The sequence below is a fragment of the Eumetopias jubatus genome, unplaced genomic scaffold, assembly GCF_037043125.1.
Source record: "Eumetopias jubatus isolate StellerSeaLion01/CBP00866 unplaced genomic scaffold, mEumJub1_p1.0 scaffold_17, whole genome shotgun sequence".
NCBI lineage: Eukaryota > Metazoa > Chordata > Mammalia > Carnivora > Otariidae > Eumetopias > Eumetopias jubatus.
In genome coordinates, this window is record NW_028274823.1 from 64,429,436 (window position 1) to 64,452,425 (window position 22,990).

General features: G+C 40.8%; 1 long non-coding RNA gene across 1 annotated transcript in view; it reads left to right on the top strand.

Moving 5' to 3' along the window:
* LOC148162177 (uncharacterized) overlaps positions 1-22,990 on the top strand; it is a 43,459-nt gene that overhangs the window by 4,147 nt on the left and 16,322 nt on the right. The gene's annotated exons all lie outside the window — the stretch shown is intronic.

Genomic DNA, 22,990 nt, shown 5'->3' on the forward strand with positions numbered 1-22,990 from the left:
CATTCTATTCAACAAAGTTCAACAGAGGGGAGGCCAAGGAAAGTAGAATTTCAGGGCAGGTTTCTTATCCAGTAAGCTGATACCTGGGAAAAGTCAGTCAAATAAAGGCAGAAAGGCAATGATTCAACCAACTTTGTATCACGTTAGTGTTTGTCAAACAAGGGAGCAGAAGAGAACTCTCCAAAATCCCAAAATGTCCTTGGACCATGTATCTGCTGTTGTATCAGCAGGGCTGCTTCGTTTCCATCTAGAAAAAATAACTTCCCTGTTTATTTGTGGTATCTGGCATGAGGGAAACCCTTTATATATATATGTGTGTGTGTGTGTGTGTGTGTGTGTGTGTGTGTGTGTATATATATATATATATATATATATATTTACCTGAGATGTTAGAAGATAATAGGGTTTGGTTACTCTTAAATAAATATAGATGAGAGGAGACTTAGAAACGGAATGGTGTGTGTATATACATGTGTTTTTAGTTTTCCTTTCAAAGTAATCTCTACACCCAGTGTGGGGCTCGAACTTACAACCCTGAGATCAAGAGTCACATGCTCTACTGAGTGAGCCAGCCAGGCACCCCCATCTCTCTCTCTATTTTTTTACAAGCACTTCAGAACACTGAGGCATCTCTAATTAAATCCTCTTCAACCATTATAATCACCACCCCCGATTACACAGACCTCAGACTTCCATTTCTACCTCTTGCTCTGACCCTTTGCTGCAAAATGCTGGCCCAGCTGGACTTTGTTTCAAACAGAGGGGGTCACATATTGGGAAGGGATCATGGGAATCCTAAGATGTTAGAAGATAATAGGGTTTGGTTACTCTTAAATAAATATAGATAAGAGGAGACTTAGAAACGGAATGGTAAAGAAGAAATGATTGAAGTCATAAGGCAGAAGTTTAGAGATTGTTCTTCCTTATGTTTCTAGGAGAGATTTGCCTCCATCTTCCTTTTAAAAAAGTATTTCCCAAAGTTGTCAAGATTCGCAAGTCCGTTGTTAATCTGTTTAGGCCCTCTGTGCCCATGCTTCCGCTGCCATTCCACCTAAGCGACACTAGCATCGGACACCTCTCACTGACAATCCTGGGATGCCATGTGAGGGCTTCAGGGAAGGAAGGGGTCATTGCAAAGTAGCACAGACAAAATATTCAATTCCTTAATTGAATATTTTACCTCTCACTTTCACTGTACTCTTTACTTCTGAGATGGTCTTTTTCACGTCTTTATACTTTCCCCACCCTTCAGGGAACTGGAAAATGCTCTGGGAGCTTCTCTTTTAAAGCCCTGTAGGCAAATGATTCCAAAACAAACAAAAAGTAGGGGGGGGGGAGATGGGGAGGGAGAGAAGAAGAGGAGGGGAGAGAGAAAGAGGGAGTGAGAGAGAGAAGAAGGAGGTGGAGGAGGAGGAGGAAGAGAAGGAAGGAGAGAAAGAAAGGAAGGAAGAAAGAAAAAGAAGAAAGAAAGAAAGAAAGAAGAAAGAAAAAGAAAGAAAGAAAGAAAGAAAGAAAGAAAGAAAGAAAGAAAGAAAGAAAGAAAGAAAGAAAGAAAGAAAGAAAGAAAGAATAAGAGGGAGAGAGGGAGGGAAAGAGAGAAAGAGAGAGAGAAAGAAAAAGAAAAAGAAAATATGACAAATCCATTATACTTTCTATCCTGACGTATTTACATCATATGCTGTTGACATCCAGTCCAGAAGCAACCGTGGGAAGAATGATGCAACCTCAGATGTGAGGACCTCAGGACTGTGGCCAGAGAATTTTCACAGCATACATGGAGGCTGGCCAGACTTCAACCTTGGCCAGACACTTAGGTTATTCCATGCTGAATTGTCTCTCGCCAGTTCTAAAACCTGCACAACTCTGACTGACTCTTACATGGTTTGACTGCCATATTCATCACACTATTCTTTTTCAGTTCAGGTTTGGGGCGGGGGGGAAGGAAGAAAAGTAACTGGGGAAATAAACCAACTGGAGAATTTTTGGTCACAATGTTGAAATAATTTACAGAACTCTCTTGAATTTTTCAGTTATCACAGAGCAACTACTACCAGATTAAACTGTGATTATTGGCTGTATTTTATAGGAAGTATATTTTATAATTGTAAAAACCATTATAACCTTTTTTGCATAGATGCACTTTGTATACCTCATATGAAAAATTTCAAATATGGGCGCCTGGGTGGCTCAGTTGGTTAAGCGACTGCCTTTGGCTCAGGTCATGATCCTGGAGTCCCGGGATCGAGTCCCGCATCAGGCTCCCTGCTCAGCAGGGAGTCTGCTTCTCCCTCTGACCCTCTTCCCTCTCGTGCTCTCTATCTCTCATTCTCTCTCTCTCAAATAAATAAATAAAATCTTTAAAAAAAAAGAAAAATTTCAAATATATCGAAAAGTATAATAGTATAATGAACACCCATATACCAAAACCCTGTATTTAGTAGTTAACATTTTACCATATTTTCTCCACCTATTTGCTAAAATTTTTACTATAATTTGCTAAATTATAAACAATATATTACTTCCCTCTAATTACTTTAGTATTCATCTCTAGAAAATAAGAGTATTTTCCCTACTTTACTATGACTTACTATCATACCTTAGTTATGCATAATGGAAGTAACATCAGTTCCTTAACATCAACCTATATCATAGTCAGAGATCCCCAACTGTCCCCCAAATGCCAAAATTGTAGCAAGTCAAGATCCAAAGTCCACACGTTGCATACGATGATTATATCTCTTAATTCTCTTAATTTGCTTCAATCTAGATAAATCCTGACTCCCTTTTTTTTTTCATGACAATTACTTGTGGAGGAGACTTGGCCAGTTGTCCACTCTCCCACTCTATTTTTAATCATTGATCACACTGTCTTTTAAATTCATCAGATGTAGGAGTGCCTGGGTAGCTCAGTTGGTTAAGCATCTGCCTTCAGCTCAGGTCATTATCCCAGAGCCCTGCGTTTGGCTCCCTGCTTCTCCCTCTCCCTCTGCCTGCCGCTCCCCCTGCTTGTGCTCTCTCTCTCTCTGTCAAATAAATAAATAAAATCATTGGCTATAGATATTAACTATGCTTTCTTCACATATTCACTTATAATAAGCCTTAAAGTAAGTAAAATAAAGAATAGAAAATTCTGACTTTATAACCAAGAATCTTGTGCCACTTATTTTAGTGGGTCCTCTTTTTGTTGGGAAATAGCAGGAACCAACCTTGACTAGATTAAATCAAATGGGAAGTTTAACTGAACTTGTTAGTTATGGAGTGCATTTTCCTGCATGTAATATAAAATCCCAGAGTAAAAATGGCTTAAGTAAGATAGAAGTCTGTAAAAGACATCAAGAGGAGAGCAGTCCAGGCCGGACCTGGCAGAGACATAGCAGGGGCCCAAACTATCTCTCCACTGTACACTCAGTCACGTGGCTTTCTTCTCAAGGTTAACTCTCAACCTGCTACCTCTTCCTTTGCTTTGAGCATCCGTGCACTCTGAAGGAGTAGTGCATCCTCAGGGACCATTCTCATCAACAACTTACACCTCTCCCTTGGGGACCTCAGTGCTGATTTGAATTAATTATAATCCTTGGTTCATGACCAAATGTCATTAGTAATCCATGCATGGCACTTTTTGTTTATTTGTAACTGATGTATTTAGAATATAATAAGTGCCCATGAGCCCACCACTACTATAAAACAAAACTAATATGAACATTCCTGTCCATGTATTTTGGAGCACATATGTATGCATGGCTGCTGAGCATCTATCTAGGACTAGAATTGCTGGGTCATGTGTGATGCGTATGTTCAGTTTTAGTAGATATTGCCAGTTTTCCAAATGCTTATATCAATTTACACTAACACTGGCAGTGAATGAAAATGCCATTTGCTTTAAATTACTGTTGATACTTTGCATTTTTTGTCTTTATCATTTTAACCGTTCTATTGATAGGTAGTTTGCCTTACCATTTAACTCTTTAAAAGTTGACTTGTGCTCCCAAAACTTTATCCTAGTAAAGGATATGCTCCTGAAGATATCTCTATTAATTTTTTGATCACCACATCTAATGACCTTTCTTCAATTTATGCCCTTCATCCCTCAGTAACATTTGACATCACTAACCACCACTTTCTTCTGGAAACTCTATTTCATTGACTTCCATGACTTTGCATTACCCTGGAACATGCACTTTTATCCACAATTCCAAAATCCAGTACACCTTGAAAACAAAAAGTTTTTGTATTACTCATTTGGTGGCAAGACCTCTCTTGAGCTATCATGAGACTATTTAGTCTTTCTTTATCCCACTTGGTGTTATGTTTACATGATTCATTGAAGATTTGTTAATGCATCCATTTATTATGAGATACTGCCCCAGTCTCTGTTCTATGATATGGAGTAAAAGCACCATATTAGCTTTGAAAACTCAGAAAATTCTAAATTCTGAAATAGAGCCAACTCTTAAAATTTTAGGTAAAATTTTGTAGGCTATCATAGAAAAAGTATAACCTTGGAGTCAGATAAACTTGGGTGTCAATCCCACTTCATTCAACCTCTTGAAACTTCAGTTTTGTTTTTTTAACCTCATCTCTAAAGCAGGATTGAAATAACTAGCTGATAAGGCTGTGAGAACATCCTTACTTGTATGACTCACACATCTAAAACTCAATATATTGAAAACTGAGCTCACCATCCTCCCCGCCCCCGACCATCTGCTTCTTTGTTCCCTATCTTAGGGCATGGCACCAGCTTCCCACCCATTTGCCCAACTCAGAAACCTAAGCACCAACCTCAGTTTATTCCTCCTTTCACAGTCCATTAGCAAGTCCCGTCAATTCTACATCCTGAGGGGTTCTCAATTCTGCATATTTCTCTCCATTCCCACTACCATCTTGCCTATTTTATTGTAACAGACTCTTAAGTTGTCTTCCTATCTCCATCCAGTGTTGCCGCTTTTCAGTTCCCTCTCCACACTAGAGCAATCGATGCAAATTTGATTATGCCATTGTCCTGCTTACACCCATTGTCTTCCTGTTGCTCTAAGATCAAGTCCCAGTTCTATCATGATTTCCCAGGTCTTCCCAGATTGTCTGCTTACTGGGCAAACTACCTTTCATTCCCTAACTTGCCATATTCTCTCTTGTGCCCTGGTCTTTGACTATGCTTTACCTGATGTTTAAAGCACACTTTTCCCATATCCTATACCCGGCTATTTTCATGCAAACTTAAGACCTTACTTTGAATGAGACTTCTTTCTGAAAAGCTGATCTGTTTTGGACTGCATTTTGTTTTTCCAAAATTCATATGTTGAAGCCCTAACCCTTAATGTGACTCCATTTGGAGATGGGGCCTTTAGGGAGGTTATGAAGGTTAAATGAGGTCATAAAAGTGGGGTCCTAACCCAATAAGACTAGGCTCCTCATTAGAAGAGGAAGAGACACCAGGGAAAAGCCCATGTGAGGACACAGCGAGAAGGCAGCCAGGGAGAGAGAAGCCTTAAGAGAAACCAATTCTGCCAACCTTGATCTTGGCCTTTTAGCCTCCAGAACTGAGAAATAAATTTCTGTTGTATAAGCCACTTGGTCTGTGGTGTTTTGCTGTGACAGCCCTAGCGGACTAATGCATAATCCTTCCTCTGTCTTCTCAGGGCATGCTAGAATTCTTCCATTAGACTCTTCATCATGTGATATCATAATCATCTGTTTTGTTTTCCACATCTCCATATCTCCTTTTAGACTTAAAGAAGCTACCTCTAGGGCAGGGTTGCGTCTTTTTTGTTCACCACTGCAGCCCTAGCTCCCCGCAGAATAGCTTGCATGTCATAGACACTCAAAAGTATTTTTGAATGAATAAATGAATTAATAGACTAACATATGTAAATGTTCTTGTGTGGTTAACCATAGATATTCACACTCCCTAAGTGTTTGTTATATCTTTTTGTTTCTCCTGTTTCCAATTGCTTCTTCCTATCACAAGCTCCTTTTCCCATCCAGTAAATGTAATTGCAGCTTAAGTCTACTATTTAAATTGAGACATGACCAAGCACATCTGAAGATTTTATAGGATAGACCCACCAACCACGTGTATGGTTGCGTTGTGTATGACAGGTTGCGTTGTCTCCTGAGAATCCAGCATGACACGTTTGACTGAGGAATAACAAGCCTTGGTCTATGGGAGAAGTGACCCATCTATACCTATAGTTTTGTTACAGAATTTCCTTCTCCATAGTGCCTGCCATTCTTGGTCACTCCACTTGAAGAATGAAGAGGTAGAACAGACAAAGAGTGGTGGGCAGCAAAGCAAAGTTTTACTGAGAGATAGTAAAGTGATAGTACAAAGCTTCTGAAGAGGGACAGTGGCCCGAGAGGGTTGCCCCCAGAGTTTCTCAGTCTAGGGTTTTTATGGGCTTGGTGGCGGGCTGTTTTAATCTAATTAACCTTCCACGTGCCTGACATCTAATCAGGTTTTTGTCATCTGTCTGTCAAGTGCAAAAGGGTGGAGGGCTCCTTCCAGGGTGGGTGTAAAATTCTTTTCAGGGTTGTTTCCTCTTAAGGGGCAGGGCTGGGGGTGGTTTGTCCTTGCCTGCCTTTTTTCCAACTATCCTTCATCAGTTTCACGTTAAGACATCTCAAACCAGAATATATGCAGTTCCACAGGTGACTTATGGTATGTGCCAAAGATTCCCAGAATAGGGGAACACTTCATTCATCGTCCTGCATTGTCAGTCATTACTTGTGAATAAATAATTGAAAACATTATTTTATTTGTACCTCAGACTTAAAAAAAAAACTAATTAATTGGCTCCAACTGATGCAGGCTGGCTGGGTCCAAGGACCCAGAGGAGCTCTCAGAGGACCAGCCAAGAGGGTCCTTGGCTTCGTGCAGGATGGAAATCAAACATGAGCCAAGACGAAGTGAGAACAGAGTTTATTGAAGATACAGAAATGATATGGTTTTGGAATATAGGTGAGGTTCGGTGGGGTGGAGTCCAGAGCAGATGACCAAGAAAGAATTCTTGAGACATCTTTAGTGCAAAATGGTAGTTTTATTAAAGCATGGGGACAGGACCCGTGAGCAGAAAGAGCTGCTGCACTGGGGGCTTGACAAGTGGCTGATTATATACTTGGGAGCTGGGGGAGGTAAGAAAAAGGGAGGTTTCAAAAAAACTTTCATATGCTAAAGAGGACCTACAAGATAATGGAGGCCTTGCCATCATCAAGTTAAGGTTGTTTTCCCCTCTAGCAACGTATTCACATTAAGATAGTTGGGAGATCCCTGGAAGTATGTCACACTTGTCCCACCCAGGAGTCAGGGGTAGGGGGAGGTTGCAGGGTGTGAGCTTGTGTTTTGTCTTCAGCTAGCCTTCTGCTCCCACATCAGAAGGAGAGCAGATACAGGGTGTCTGGGAGACTCCTAAAGAAAAGGAGACAGTCTTGTCTTTGCCTGAAGTCTGGGGATTTTATTGAGGACTGTAGTCTGGAGTACGTGTTCTCTTAGGCAACCAGGAACTGGTCAAAGACCAGGAACTGATCAAAGATGAGTGCTCAGGTGTCCTCCATAAGTCACTTCTGCCCTAGAGTCAGAGTTCTGGGCGTCAAGGTGTATGGGGTTGGTGGTCTTGGAAAATGTTCATGATGACATTGCCCTGTCACTCCTTAGATGTTATCTATTGTGCTAGAAAACGCCAAAGAAATCATTAACTCCTTGACCATTACAAGGAGGACATACATTCAGGCATGTGTAAGGTGGGGGTGCAGGTCCTAGTGATGTGGGAATTAGTTGGGGTTTGGAGCCAATGACCAAGAAAGAATTCTTGAGACTTCTTGGGTGAAAAAAGGTGGTTTTATTAAACCACGGGGATAGGACCTGTGGGCAGAAAGCTGCACTAGGGTCATGAAGAGTGGCTGATTATATACTTTCAAGTTGGGAGGGGAACACAAGCCTCCCAGCTATTTTGGAAACAAGGTTTCCAGGATGGTGAGGGGGCTAGCTATTGTTAGGAAAATTTCATTTGTTACTGTTTGGCAAAAACTCAGTTATGAGACCCTTCAGATGTGTATTGCTGTGTCATATGCTTGGGGGATGATTGCCAACATATATCTAGGGGTGGAGAGACAAAAGAAGTTTCCAAAGGAATTTTTATATGTTAAAGTAGACTCACAGGATCCTGGGGGTCTGGCTAAGATTGCCTTTTGCCCTTAGCAAAGTATTAACATTGAGGCAGCTGAGCGCCTAGAGGAATGTCACTCTACCTGTTTCAAGGACTTGTCAATGGACTGTAAGTAGTAAGGAAATTTAATTTTTCTTTTGCCTTTGTTTCCCACATCACTAGCAAGAGTGGAGGCTGTAAAAAAGCAGTCTCTTCAGTTTCCCTGTCTCACAACCTCTTGTAAACAAACCATGATAAAGTTAATAGTTAATAGCAAACTCCAAAACGTTCTCCTAATGCTCAAACAACTGAATGGATTTGGTTTTGTAACTCTGGCAGAATGAGTAATTTTTGTTTTGTTTTGTGTTATTTTATTTAGTTATTTTCCATTTAATAGTAGTTATGGGAGATTTCTTCTTCGCAATAAGCAATAACCAAGGCATCCCCGGGACAAGGTTACACAGGGTGATGCCATTCAGGGCTTGGAATTGTTAAAAAACAAAACTCAACTGAGTAAATTTGAAGATCGAATTGGCTTTATTCATTGATTCATGAAGTGGGTTGCATCCCGTCTAGCAAGTAGAAAGGAGTTCTGAGGAACTGTACAAGAGGGAAGGTAGGTGGAAGGGAGCAGGGACAAGGACTTCATAAACAAAAGAAAGGATATTTTGGGCAAGGTCACCTTCCTTGGGGGAATGGTGGAGATCCACCATGCCGATTCTCTCAGGAGTGTTGACCAGGAAATTCCAGACTGATTGGTATAAAATTCATTCCTGAGAGAGGCTAAAACTGCAATTAGGTTAGGTATTAAGTCTTTGTTTGCCGGCCCCTTGGGCTCAGCACAAGTGACTCCATCTTGGGCCTGCTGTTTCTTTCTTAACAGAATGTAGATTTTTACACTCGTCTCCAAATGAAATTACTCTTACACCCCCAGAGATACAGTAAAGACCGAGAGCAGAAGGCATTTATCACACAATTTGAAATGTGTATCCCCTCCTGGATGCCATGCTTATAGTACACTATGAATTAATTTGTTTTATGAATCTCCCAATTATCTTTTGAATGACATGATTTAATTTGTTAGATGTGAATATTTAAACTATGTCCTATTTGGGGTGCTTGGCTGGGTCAGACAGAGGAGTGTGCAACTCTTGATCTTGGGGTCATGAGTTTGAGGCCCACATTGGAGGTAGAGATTACTTAAATAAATAAATAAACTTAAAAAAAAAACCCCAACTATGCCCCAATTTTAGGCCAGCTTTTTAGCATATCTTCATCATTTAATATGATGAGGTTTGGCCCTTTCTCTCTCATATACAAGGAGCCCTGTAGAACTACTGATTGGCTCATTTTGTTCAATACTGAATGAACACAACTTGTGTTGTAAAACTTACTGGGGCTCTCTGTTCCCTATTTCTCACCATCTTCACCTTGAGTGAGAACTAGGGTCAAAAAAATATTTCCAAAGCAGCATTTCTCTAAACCCCGTCTCTGAAGAAACTCAAATTCTTTCCAAATAGGTCTAGGAGTCCCCAGTGCCTCAAGTGTGTCTCATGGGCTGAGATACTGAAAAGCAAATAAGGGACAATATGGATTCTATGACAGCTGTTATTTATTGAATGCTTGCTATGTGTCAAGGCTACACAAGTCACAAGGAAAGGGGCAGTCCGGGTGAAGGCAGGAGATATTCTCCTGTCCTTTGTAGAAACTCTGGGGAAGGAAAAGTCTTTTTTTTTTTTTTTGTTCTAACTTTTTTTAAAATAATTTTTATTGTTATGTTAATCACCATACATTACATCATTAGTTTTTGATGTAGTGTTCCGTGATTCATTGTTTGTGCATAACACCCAGTACTCCAGGCAGAATGTGCCCTCCTTAATGGGGAAGGAGAAGTCTTATCGCCCACTGACATCTGATTAAAACTTGGCCTTAATAGAGATGATGTGGTACATATACACAATGGAATATTATGCAGCCATCAAAAAATGAAATCTTGCCATTTGCAACGACGTGGATGTAACTAGAGGATATTATGCTAAGTGAAATAAGTCAATCAGAGAAAGACAATTATCATATGATCTCACTCATGTTGAATTTAAGAAACAAAACAGAGGGTCATAGCAGAAGAGAGGAAAAAATAAAACTAGATTAAATCAGAGGAAGACAAACCATAAGAGACTCTTTTTTTTTTTAAGATTATTTATTTATTTATTTATTTATTTATTTATTTATTTATTTGACAGAGAGAGAGAGAGACAGCGAGAGAGGGAACACAAGCAGGGGGAGTAGGAGAGGGAGAAGCAGGCTTCCCGCTGAGCAGGGAGCCCGATGCGAGGCTCGATCCCAGGACCCTGGGACCATGACCTGAGCCGAAGGCAGACGATTAACCGACTGAGCCACCCAGGCGCCCCCCATAAGAGACTCTTAATCATAGGAAACAAACTGAGAGTTACTGGAGGGGAAGGAGGTGGGGGGATGGGGTAAGTGGGTGATAGGCATTAAGGAGGGCACATGATGTAATGAGCACTGGGTGTTATATAAGACTGATGAATCACTGAACTCTACCTGGAACTACTAATACATTATATGTTAATTAATTGAATTTAAATTAAAAAATTATGTACAGAAAGGAAAAAACAAACAAACAAATTTGGCCTTAAAGATCTTCAAGGTCTTGAGGAGAAGGCAGGAAACCAGAAAACATTGTGATTTCAAAGTCTTGGGTGATTCTTCATGTTGGAAGTTATAGAAACCTGAAGTCACTTTTGTGGCCAACTACCTTTTGATCGGGAACAATTCTTCTAATAGGTTGTTAGTCCTAAAATGGAAAGTAAAGAAACTTTGCTGACATAGAGACATTTTGATGTCACTTCCTGTGGCTGACATCTGCTTTGGGAGTGACAATGGTTTTAAAATGTCTTTTTGTGGGGAAGGTTTAATTTCATCTGGGAGACGAGTAACCTTTGAGGGGACTGCCTTTTAGCTGAGAGGCTAGGAGCACACCCAGTCAACCGCCTATATTCATACTATCCTTGTGTGGTAGCTTCTCTTGTTACTTTCCAAAGTAACTCTCCTCTTCAGACTTCCTGCACCCCGTCACTCTTCATTGATGACCTTGCTTCAGACTTTACCAGGAAAATAAAAAGAAAATAGAGGTTAATCATTTGGGAGTGATTCCTTTAAACCTCTTGCTTTCACCAAATCTGTCAATTTGCCTTCAGCTGTACCTTCTCTTGCTTCCTCCTCTGCAGAAGAAGAGTCCACAGATCCTAAACTATCATATCATGATTCTTACCTAATCCTAATCAAACCTCCACTGTGGCCCATATGAAGCGACCTGCCTTAAACCAGACTCCAAAACCTCATAAATGTTCTGATTTTGCCCTCCCCACTCTGAGACACTTAGACTCTGCAGGCAGTGCTCTCCCTTATCTTGGTGAGAACAAACTTACCTTATCAGCAGCCAGCTTTTCCTCAGGAGAGATGAATGACTCCCCTCTCTCCTAAAGCACTTGGCTTCTACAATTAGCCTTTCTCTTCTGCATTATTATTCTCTTTCTCTCTACTGGGTCAGCATACAAACCCACCCATCCTTAAATGCCCACTTCCTCCCACCTGTGTCTCTTCTAACTTCCAGCACTTTACTGCTTCCTATTGCAGTTACATTTCTTTAACACACACACACACACACACACACACACACACACACACACACACGATGTTTTAAATAATATATTCACATGCTTCAAAAACTCCAAAGGCTAATTCTCCCTGCTAGAAGTATCTTGTGTGTACTTGGAGAGATATACATATTGAAGCATCCAGTAATAATACCATAAGGCACACACTGTTCTTTACCTTTCAACAGATGCTGGCATTCTTTCTGTATCAGAGCAGAAAGATCATAGTCAAACTTCTGGTAGTTTTTGTCTAACCTTTCTAACCTCCCATTCTCTCTCTAATTCATTCTCATGTGGCTTCTGTCCCTTCCAGTGAAATGGCTATCGTCCAAGTCACCAAAAATCTCCACTTGCTAAATCTAAATGTTGCATGTCAGTCTATAACTGGGGCACAGGGGTGTAAGAGCACCTGGTGCCAGGGACCCACACAGATCAGATTTGGCCACTCACTGCTGACAAAAATCTAAAGGCAGAGAGATGGGTGGTTGTGATACAAGAAAGGGATTTATTTCAGTGAAGCCAACACTTGGAAGACAGAGGACTAGCATCTCAAAGACTCTCCAAAGTGATGAAAATACTTCTAGATTGACTGACTGACTGATTGATTTAAATTTATTTATTTAAGAAAAAGAGAGAGAGAGCATGAGCAGGAGGGGCAGAGGGAGAGGGAGAAAGAATCTCAAGCAGACTCCCTGCTGAGTGTGGAGCCAGATTTGGGGCTTGATCTCATGACCCAGAGATCACAACCTGAGCTGAAACCAAGAGTCTGATGCTTAACCAACTGCTCCATGCAGATGCCCCACTTCTCGACTTAAATAAGGAAAACATGGGACAAAGGTCGTGGGTACCTGCAGGTGGGCAGCGAAGGTCAGGTCAGTCATTGTCTTGGGGTCAATCACAGGTGGGCAGGGGCTTTCTGGCTCAGGGCAGTCCCTGTTCTTTTTTTTTTTTTTAAGATTTTTTTTTATTTATTTGAGAGAGAATGCAAGCCAGAGAGGTCACAGGGAGAGAAGAAGAGGGAGAAGCAGGCTCCCCACTGAGCAGGGAGCCCAATGCGGGGCTCGATCCCAGCACCCTGAGATCGTGACCTGAACTGAAGGCAGATGCTTAACCAACTGAGCCATCCAGGCGCCCAGGGCAGTCCCTATTCTTGAGGCAGTAGATTGGGTTCCCATCAGGGGGTGCTTTGCCTGCAGGGTCTTTTGCCTGAGTTAAGAGATAAGCTGGAAAGAAGAACTTATTCAATTAAGAAATACAGACTGAGGTCAAAATGGAGATAGTTGAAGTCCTCTTTCAAGTCCTCATCTTATTTTACTCCTTGGTTGCATTGGACACAGCAAAACTCTCTCCCTTTTATGTTTTATCGCCTTGCAAAGAAGAATTTGCTGCAAAGTAAAGGAAGTATGGGCCATAGGGCCCCCCACTGGCACCTGCTCTGCCCAAGGACCTACAAGGAGTTCTAGCCATGTGTTCACAGGATCATGAAATCTTGTAAAATTTGCAAAGTACTTTCACTGCAATTAGTCAAGACCACTGTCTCTTTTCATTCTGATCTCCACTTCATCACTTTCTCCCTGAATTTAGGGACCCCTCTCAGGGAAGTTGAGCTGCAAACGCATTTAGTTAGGATCTAGTCACACCAATATAGTGGTACCGGGGGTTGGGGGGAGAGGCGGGAGCTCCAGGAATATGCATTCCGCCCACTTGGCCAACCTCTCACTCCAAGTTGTGACATGAAAATGTGGACCTGGGGTCATGTCTTGACATCAACACGTCCTATGGCACCCTGCTGTATAGGTACATAGGATGTGGGGGGCAACAATGTTGGAAACAGATTGAGCTGGAAGCTAATTTGTGAAAAAAATCTTCTAATCTTCAGACACATATATTTGCAAGCAGGGGAATTAGAGTTTCTTTGACAGTTTATCAAAGTAGAAGTCCTCTCCTATCAGGTATATGCTCAATCCTGCAGCATGTGCATTAAAAATGCACTGTGCTTGGGGAGGGGGGTGGAGGGATGAGATAACTGGGTGATGGACATTAAGGAGGGCATGTGATGTAATGAGCACTGGGTGTTATATAAGACTGATGAATCACTGAACTCTACCTCTGAAACTAATAATACATTATATGTTAATAAAAATGGGAATCATGCAAAACAGAATTTATCAGAAAAAACCTCTAGGGCAGGAACCTGCACAGTACTGCAATGAGTATACACATGTGCACAATCCTGACAAACTGGATTGCATTTTAATGTACTTGCCACTTCAAAATCTGGTGGTTTCAGATGAAATGGCACCAAAATTTGCACCAGGAGAGTGAAGTGGTCTAAAGAAACTAGTGTTTCAGACACAAAATTCCTATACTTTTTCATCAGTAAGTCAATGTATGTAGAATAAAAGAAATTTGGTTTCACAATTGCATTGCTCTATGCAATGTAGCAGCAATTTAAAACATTTGAATTGCTCTTGTATATACATTCATATTTATTTATTTATTTATTTATTTATTTATTTATTTAAATTTATTTATTTGACAGAGAGATAGAGAGCACAAGCAGGCAGAATGGCAGGCAGAGGGAAAGGGAGAAGCAGACTCTCTGCTGAGCAGGGAGCCCGATGCGGGGCTCGATCCCAGGACCCTGGGATCATGACCTGAGCCGAAGGCAGACGCTTAACAACTGAGCCACCCAGGCGCCCCTATACATTCATTTTAGATCTCTATTTTTTGGCACTAGCGATTATTTCACTATTCAACTAGGATGAGGAGGCAGTATCCTTTGGAAGCCAAAAATATAAACGGAAAGAAAGAAAGGACAGGTGGAAGGTTTAAAATCCCCCCCCCAATTTTTTTATTATATTGCCACAGAAACTAAAGTCTCTTGTATTCAAAATCATGAAGATTAGGGTAAGATTCATGATAGCCAACAGAAGAGATAAAAATGCTTATGATAATCAAAATACCTGAAACAGGAAACAGAAAACAGAAGAAGGAAGATGAAAGTAATAGTAAAGAAAAATAAACGTACAGTCAAAAGAATACACAAACATCAGAAGCTGCTTCATTTTGATGAATTCACTGATTTTGGTAATTGCCATGATCTTTCATTGTGGTCTGCTATGAGGAACAATAATTTCATTCAACATTGAATAATGATAGAGTTCACTTTTTCCAAATTTTGATCTAATAATATTCACAGAGAATTCAACAGAACAGATCATGGGAAAACATATACTTCTCAAACAGATACGTTTTATATATATTTAAAATGGTCAAGGGGCACCTGGGTGGCTCAGTTCATTAAGCATCTGCCTTCGGCTCAGGTCATGATCCCAGGGTCCTGGGATTGAGCCCCGCGTCAGGCTCCCTGCTCATCAGGAAGCCTGCTTCTGCCTCTCCCTCTGCTGCTTCCCCTGCTTATGCTCTCTCTCTCTGTCAAATAAATAAATAAAATCTTAAAAAAAAAATAGTCAAACTGCTATGAAAACCTGGCTAGCGTATTCTAAAACTAAAGGTTGCCTTTATTATTTTATTTGTAGACTGTTTTCAACAAGACAGATTACATCAGATGGGTTTTTGAACTGGATAAATACACTAAGTTTAAAAAATGAAGTATATCTCACAGAGTGCTAGGATATCATGTTTGCTTGAAATACTAGTTGACTCTTGAACAACACAGGTCTGAACTGCACAGGTCCACTTATTCACGGATTTTTTCTTTTTTTGTTAATAAATACAGTACTGTAAATGTATTTTCTCTTCCTTATGATTTTCTTAATAACCTTTTCTTTAGCTTATTGTAAGAATATAATATACAGTACATATTACATACAAAATATGTGTTATTAGACTATATAAAGGTAAGGCTTCTGGTCAACATTAGGCTATCAGTAGTTAACTTTTTGGGGAATCGAAAGTTATACACAAATTTTTGACTTTGTGGGGTTTGGTGCCCCCCAACCCCCACGTTGTTCAAGGATGAATTGTATATGTAAGTCTAATAAAAATGCATTAAACCAGCTTCTTGAAAAATAACCCCCCCAAAAATAAACAGGGAAAACATTCTGAATTAATCAGGATGCCATAAACTGTAGCAGCAGCTATTAAATTTTTAAATAAAAATGGCATTGGAAAAAAAAATGGCTTCAGAGGTCCTAGTGAAAACATTGTGTTCTTCAAAGGTAGTTTCATGGTTATCCCTGAACTAATTGCTGAATTCTCCTTTTGCATAAGAACTTGGAAAAAAATGTCAAAATAAAAGAATGAACGTGACTTCTCTAAAACCTATTAAAGACTAGTGAATCAAATACATAAACCAGATATCCAATACTACTCTATTAGTTAAAGTCTATATACAGGAGTGCCAAACACTTTCAGATGGTGATTGTTGTATTCTACATGAACAATAGAAGCATCCATGAACAATTTTTAACTTCTCACTAACTAAAATCTATCTGTGACTTTACTCAACAATTGCATTCTTTTACTGAACAGTATTCATGGTCAGGTGTACTCTCATGTAAGTAGGAATGGTGAAAGCAAAGGACTACAAGTGTTCTTTTAAAACATTAGTTATAGGGCACCTGGTTGCCTCAGTTGGAGGAGTGTGTGACTCTTGATCTCAGGGTTGTGAGTTTGAGCCCCACGTTGGTTCATAGAGATTACTTAAAAATAAAATCTCTAAAAAAAACCATTAATTATGCAGAATTTTCTTAATTTTTGGGGGGGGAGAAAAAGCTGCCTTGGTAGTACCTGAAGTTATTGACTACTTCAGTATTTTGCAACAGTTATATTTTACTGTTTTGGTTTTCTCTCACATACAGAGCATTGTATTTATTTATTTATCTTCTTTTCAAAATTTTATTTAAATTCTAGTTAGTTAACATATAGGGTAATATTGGTTTCAGGAGTAGAATTTAGTGATTTATCACCTACATATGACACCCAGTGCTCATCACAAGTGCCCACCTTAACCCCATCACCTATTTAGCCCATCTCCCACCCACCTCCCTGCCAGCAACTCTCAGTTTGTTCTCTACCATTAAGAGTCTCTTATAGTTTGCTTCCCCCCATCTTTTTTTTCCTTCCCATATGTTTGTCTGTTTTGTTTCTTATATTCCACATGTGAGTGAAACCATATGGTTGTCTTTCTCTGACTTATTTTGCTTAGCATAATACTCTCTAGCTCCATCCATGTTGTTGCAAATGATAAGATTTCATTCTTTTTGATGGCTGGGTAATAGTCCATTGTGTATATATGGCACATCTTCTTTGTCCATTCATCAGTTGATGGACATTTGGGCTCTTTCTGTAATTTGGTTATTGTAGATAATGTTGCTATAAACATTGGGGTGGATGTACTCCTTTGAATCTCATACAGAGCATTTTAAACAAACATGCCAACTCAGATTTTTTTTAAAAGATTTTATTTATTTATTTGAGAGACAGAGAGAAAACGCATGGGGGGGGAGGGGCAGAGGGAGAGGGAGAAGCAGGCTCCATGCTGAGCAGGGAACCCATTGCAAGGCTGGATCCCAGGACCCTGAGGTCATGTGAACTGAGCAGAAGGCAGATGCTTACTTACTTAACTACCTGAGCCACCCAGGCACTATTCGGATTTTTTTTTTTTTTAAGAAATCTAAGTGTAATGAGATGATCTGCCTATTGTAAAGCTGTTCTAAGCCTTGCAATATGGATATAACAATGTTTCAAGCATTCTAACACATATTTTTCAAAGACCCAGAAGAGAAAGCTTAACACAACCAGATGCAAAAAGTTTATCCAAAACGTTGGTTAAATTAGATTATGTTGTTTTAATTGCAATTTGGAAAAATGTTTTGGAGTATTTCAGAAACAAGTGAGAAATTATAGACTTCTGATTTGGACTTACATAAAGGATATTTCTTCTGTCACTTTAAATTTATTGATATATTAAATAATGGAGTGAAAATTCGGAAGAAAAGGGGATGGAATGTGAAAAGGTGACAGGTTAAGTGTGCCTGGGTGGCTCATGTAGTTAAGGGTCTGACTCTTGATCTCAGGGTCCTGGGATTGAGCCCCATGTCTGAGCAAAGAGCCTGCTCAAGATTCTCTCTCCCTCTCCCTTTGCCCCTCCCCCACCCTTCTCTCAAATAAATAAATAAATCTTTTTTTTAAAAGTGATAGATTAATTATCTTGATATTGAGAAGCAAAATGAAACAAAAGCAACAACACATTGAAAAGAAAAGATACATTTTGAGTGGAAGGAATGAATAAACTTGTGAATTATTTGGAAATCCTGCTAATAAAGAGAAGCAAATCATATAAGGATGTTGGGAGAAAGACTTACTTTCCTTGCTAATTTACGTGGAAAATGACAGTGATGAAATTAATGTAAAACTTCAATATGACACTACGTGGACATCAGGACATTGGTGACAACTAGTAAAGAAAAACTACGGAAGAAAACATAAAATGCCCTACTATCCCACAGCTCGTGAAACAAGCCTGATGAGAGTTTTCTAAATTTGACATCAGTCCTAAAAACGTACATGACATTACAAACTATGACTCGAGAGGTTGAAAGGAACTTTCTTAAAAAAAAAAAAAAGATTTTATTTTTTTATTTGAGAGAGAGAAAGTGAGTGAGCACGGGGTGAGGGAGGGTCAGAGGGAGAAGCAAGCTCCCTGCTGAGCAGGAAGCCCCATGTGGGACTCGATCCCGGGACTCCAGGATCATGACCTGAGCCGAAGGCAGTCGCTTAAACAACTGAGCCACCCAGGCACCCGCCCCTACTCATTTTCTAAGAGGTGCTGTGCTCCCACAGCTGTGGGATGGGACTCTTGCTTGCTCTGTGCACAGTTTCTCCCAGTGGTGCCCAGACTAGTAACCCAGGCTTTTCTATCCCCTGAACTCCAGAAGGCCTCTTTGACTATTTGACAATCTGGATGTCTAACAGGCATCTCAAACAGAACATGTCCAAAACAGAACGCTTGACACACACAAAAGCAAATAAACAAAAACTATTCCTCTTTCAGATCTACCAACACAGGAAATGGCATCAAAAACCACCCAGTTATTCATGTCAAAACTACCAGCAATCATCCTTAATTATTCCCTCTCCTTCACCCCTCAATTCCAATCCATTACCAAATCCTTTTGACTCTTCTCACAAACCTATCCTTGAGCCATCCATTTCTCTCTATTTCTGCTGCTAACACCCTAGGCCAACCTGCCATCATCCTCTGCCTGTACATCTGAAACAGTCTCCCAACTGGTCTCCTTGCCTCCCCTTTCACGGTGCATCCTCCACAGCCAGAGTGGCTGACCAAAGTTAAATAATGACCTTCCCTTGCTCAACAACCCCCTTGACAAGTCTCTGTCACACTATTAATAACATCTAAGTCTTTGGCCTGAAGGTCCTATGTGGTTTGACCTCTGTCCACCTTTCCAAAGCCATATTCACCACACTCCTCACTGAATCCATGCTACTCCCAGCAGTCTTTCTGCTCCTTGAGCCCTCCAAGCTTGTTGCATCACTGTAGTAAACGTGCATCCGGTGTTCCTTTTGCTCAGAATGTTTTTCCCCAGTGGCTCTTAAAGAGTAGCTTCTTAGCAAGCCCTTCCCTAATCACTTATTCCAGTGGTTCTCTATCGTGTGGCACCAATCCCAAGGAGGTGTTTAGAAAATGTGTGGGGACATCTTTGTTAATCACAGGATTTGGGGGTACTACTGGCATTTAATGGCAGGGTGGGAGGGGATGCCGGGGATGCCAGATGTCTGGCAATATGTCGTAGAGTCCTCCCAATGATGGATTGGCCTGCACACTGCACGACTTGGAGTATCTCATTTGTCATGTAGGGGAAAAACCTGTTTATAATTATGTGTACCGAGAACCCACTCCATAGACCCATAGATACCTAAATACTAAATATTTTTTTGCCTAGTTTTAACACCCATTAAAATTTCTAGGGATGCAATTATCATGTAAATTGATGAAAGATAATCGATTGTTTTGTTTGAGGCATTACCCAGAGTTGTTCCCTGTTTAGGTAAATCATGTCACTAAGGGCAATGCCAGTGGTATTTGAGTCACTTGTAACACTCCTATAATCGTTGGGCATTTATGGCTATTTGCATTTATGGCAATTCAGTATATGAATGCAAACATCTGACTGCCTCATTATGTTCTCAAGCATAGTCATGTTCAATCTTTTACATATTGGAATGCATATTTTGTTATAAAATTATGTCTTCTTATTTTTCCTCTTTATTATAGTTGGGCATATACATATTTATGTAATATCTACATACATAATATGTATGAAGTATACTCTATCAATCTAAGAATTTTATTTTAGAATCATAAATGTTGTTATACTTGTTCTGGATAGAGGATGTTGGGTTTGACAGGTTTGAAAGATACTGAATTAATTCAAAGTAGTTCTCCAGTCTCTTCCCATCACTTACGTTGTTTTATTTTCATCGTAGCAATTATCACTAGCTAAAAGCTTCTTGCTAATTAATTGATTGACTTGACTGGTATCTGCCTACCCATTCTAGAATGTAAGCTCTGTGAGAGTATCAATCTTATCTGTCTCATAAAATGTTTTATTCTCAACGCCTAGAACAGTGTCAGGAACAAACTTGCCTCAACCAGTGTTCTCCAAAGGATGGATGGTTGGATGGATGGATGGATGGATGGATGGATGGATGGATGGATGGTTGGATGGATGGATGGAGAGGATGGCAGTATTGTCTGTTTGCTGTTGGATTTGAGTCTCTCTAGTTTAAAAGGTGATGATCAGAAACTGGCAGAAAGGCTAAATGAGATTCTGACACAGGGTAAAAACCGTTTATGGAAGATTTTGGGATATTCTGGATGCAGACAGAGCTGTTTTGGGGCTTAGGTGAGAAGATGTGGCACAGAATTGAGGAAGAGACCATCCCCCCGCCCCTGCACTGCCCACAGTGCTCCTTGGCGCTTGGGAGGACTAGGAGCTTTGATGGCTTCCAAAAAATGTTGGCAAGGCTTCTGTGGTTTTAGGAGAAGCCAGTGATGTTGGCAAGTTGAAGCTAGAGCGAGAGGTGATGGAACACCATTAAGGGCCTAGAACTACCATCTGGGTTGTAGGCATGTGAGAGGCTTCCCTTTGGGGATTTCCAGAAATTACTCACGTTGGGGGCAGGTACCTAGGGACTGGGAGGGAATATTTAGAGTCCTGGCCATTTGGGCAGCAAAGTTAACTTTGACCTCTTTTTGAGTTTACAGGCTGATAGCACAAGCAAGGTACAGATTGCATATACATCATGTTTTAAATCATCTAGATCTTTGATCTAATCTGTAAATATAGTTACAGAAGATGCACTATTGAGTTACATGATAATTGTGTTCTCTCTTTCTCTTGTCCTTAATTTGGAGCCATCGGGTACAGTTGTGAATGTCAAGGGCACCCAGCTGAGGGATCCTGTGGGAGTTGAAATCTAGTCCTTGCTTCACTCACCAAACCCCATGCCCTGGCTCCTTTTGCCTAGAGGAGAAGTGCTTTTTCTTAAGTGATGTGCGAATACTATCTGCTTACCAAGTCTTGGGACTGTGGCCCACCTAAAAGGACATTTTTTTTTTTTTATTTGCAGGAAATGTTTGCATGAACTAGGGGAATCCCTGCCTTAATTCTTCTGTGTGTTTGCTCCTTTTTACCTTGGGGTCTCTGCAATGATGTCTTATAGCACAGCAAAGGCCAAAGTGGTAACTGTGCCAGCAGCACATGCTAAATGAGGCCTGGTACATTATAGAGCGTCTCGAATGGACTTCAGAGCCAGAGTGCCTGGCTCCACATCCCAGCTCTGCCATTTACTAGCCATGTGACCTTGGGCAAGTAATTTAATCTTTATGTGCCTTAATTTTCCCAATTGAACATAGGGATGATAATAATAATAATACTCCCCTATTAGCGTTGTGACTTAAAATGAATGAACATATGTAAAATGTGATGTCTGACCTACAGTAAACCTCATAGAAGGGTTAGCTATTAAGGTCTTCCTTCAGAGTGCCTGTGTGGCTCAGTAGTTAAGCGTCTGCCTTCCGCTCAGGTCATGATCCTAGGGTCCTGGAATCGAGCCCTGTGTCAGGCTCCCTGCTCCGCGGGAAGCCTGCTTCTCCCTCTCGCACTCCCCCTGCTTCTGTTCCCTCTCTCGCTGTCTCTCGATCTGTCAAATAAATAAATAAATTCTTAAAAAAAAAAAAAAAGAAAAGCCTTCTTCTTCTTTCTTTGAGATACAAAAAAGGGTGCTGCCCATGTGATCCCTATCACAACAGTCGAACTCTGATATCAAGGCTGTCATGCACCATGCCCTTGCCTAGCAGGGCCTCAACTATCAACACAGCTAACACCAGCCCAGCAAGGCTCAGCCACAGCTGAGGCTTCTGAGGCCTATGACTAGGGCGCCATCTTTGGCAGGGTCTTTACCTCTGTGACTTCAGTGTTTCCACACTCGGGGTTCTGTGCAAAGAGACCCTGGGGAGATAGGATGATGGTACGAGGAGGGTCAAAGAATAATCTTTTTTTCTTTCTGTAGGCTCCATGCCCAAAGTGGGGCTTGAACTCACGTCCTCGAGATCAAGAGTCCCATGCTCTACTAACTGAGCCAACCAGGGCCTCCAAAGAACAATTTTTTTTTTTTTTTTTTAAAGATAGGATTTGGGCGCCTGGGTGGCTCAGTTGGTTAAGCATCTGCCTTCAGCTCAGGTCATGACCCTGGGGTGTTGGGATGGAGCCCCACGTTGAGCTCCCTGCTCAGCAGGGAGTCTGCTTCTCTCTCTCCCTCTGCCCCTCCTCCTTGCTTGTGTTCTGTCTTTGTCTTTCAAATAAATAAATAAAATCTTTAAAAAAAAATAAAAGATGGGGGTTACTGGACTATCCTGTTGGGAATGATTGGGTTGGAAGGGAGAAGATGAAGACACAGAAGAGAAAGAGAATAATGCCTGGGGATAGAGGGTTTGGCATCTAGTCACCCTGGGCCTCAGAGAGGAGAAGAGGTCCCTTGACCCCTCTTATTGTAACAAGAAGGATTTGACAAAGATGAACACAGGTACTGGAAGGCTCAGAGATTCAGTGCTGGGAAGATGAAAGCCCTGTAACAATGCCTGATGTCCAATGGTTTCTGTTTTGTCACTGAAGCAAGAGG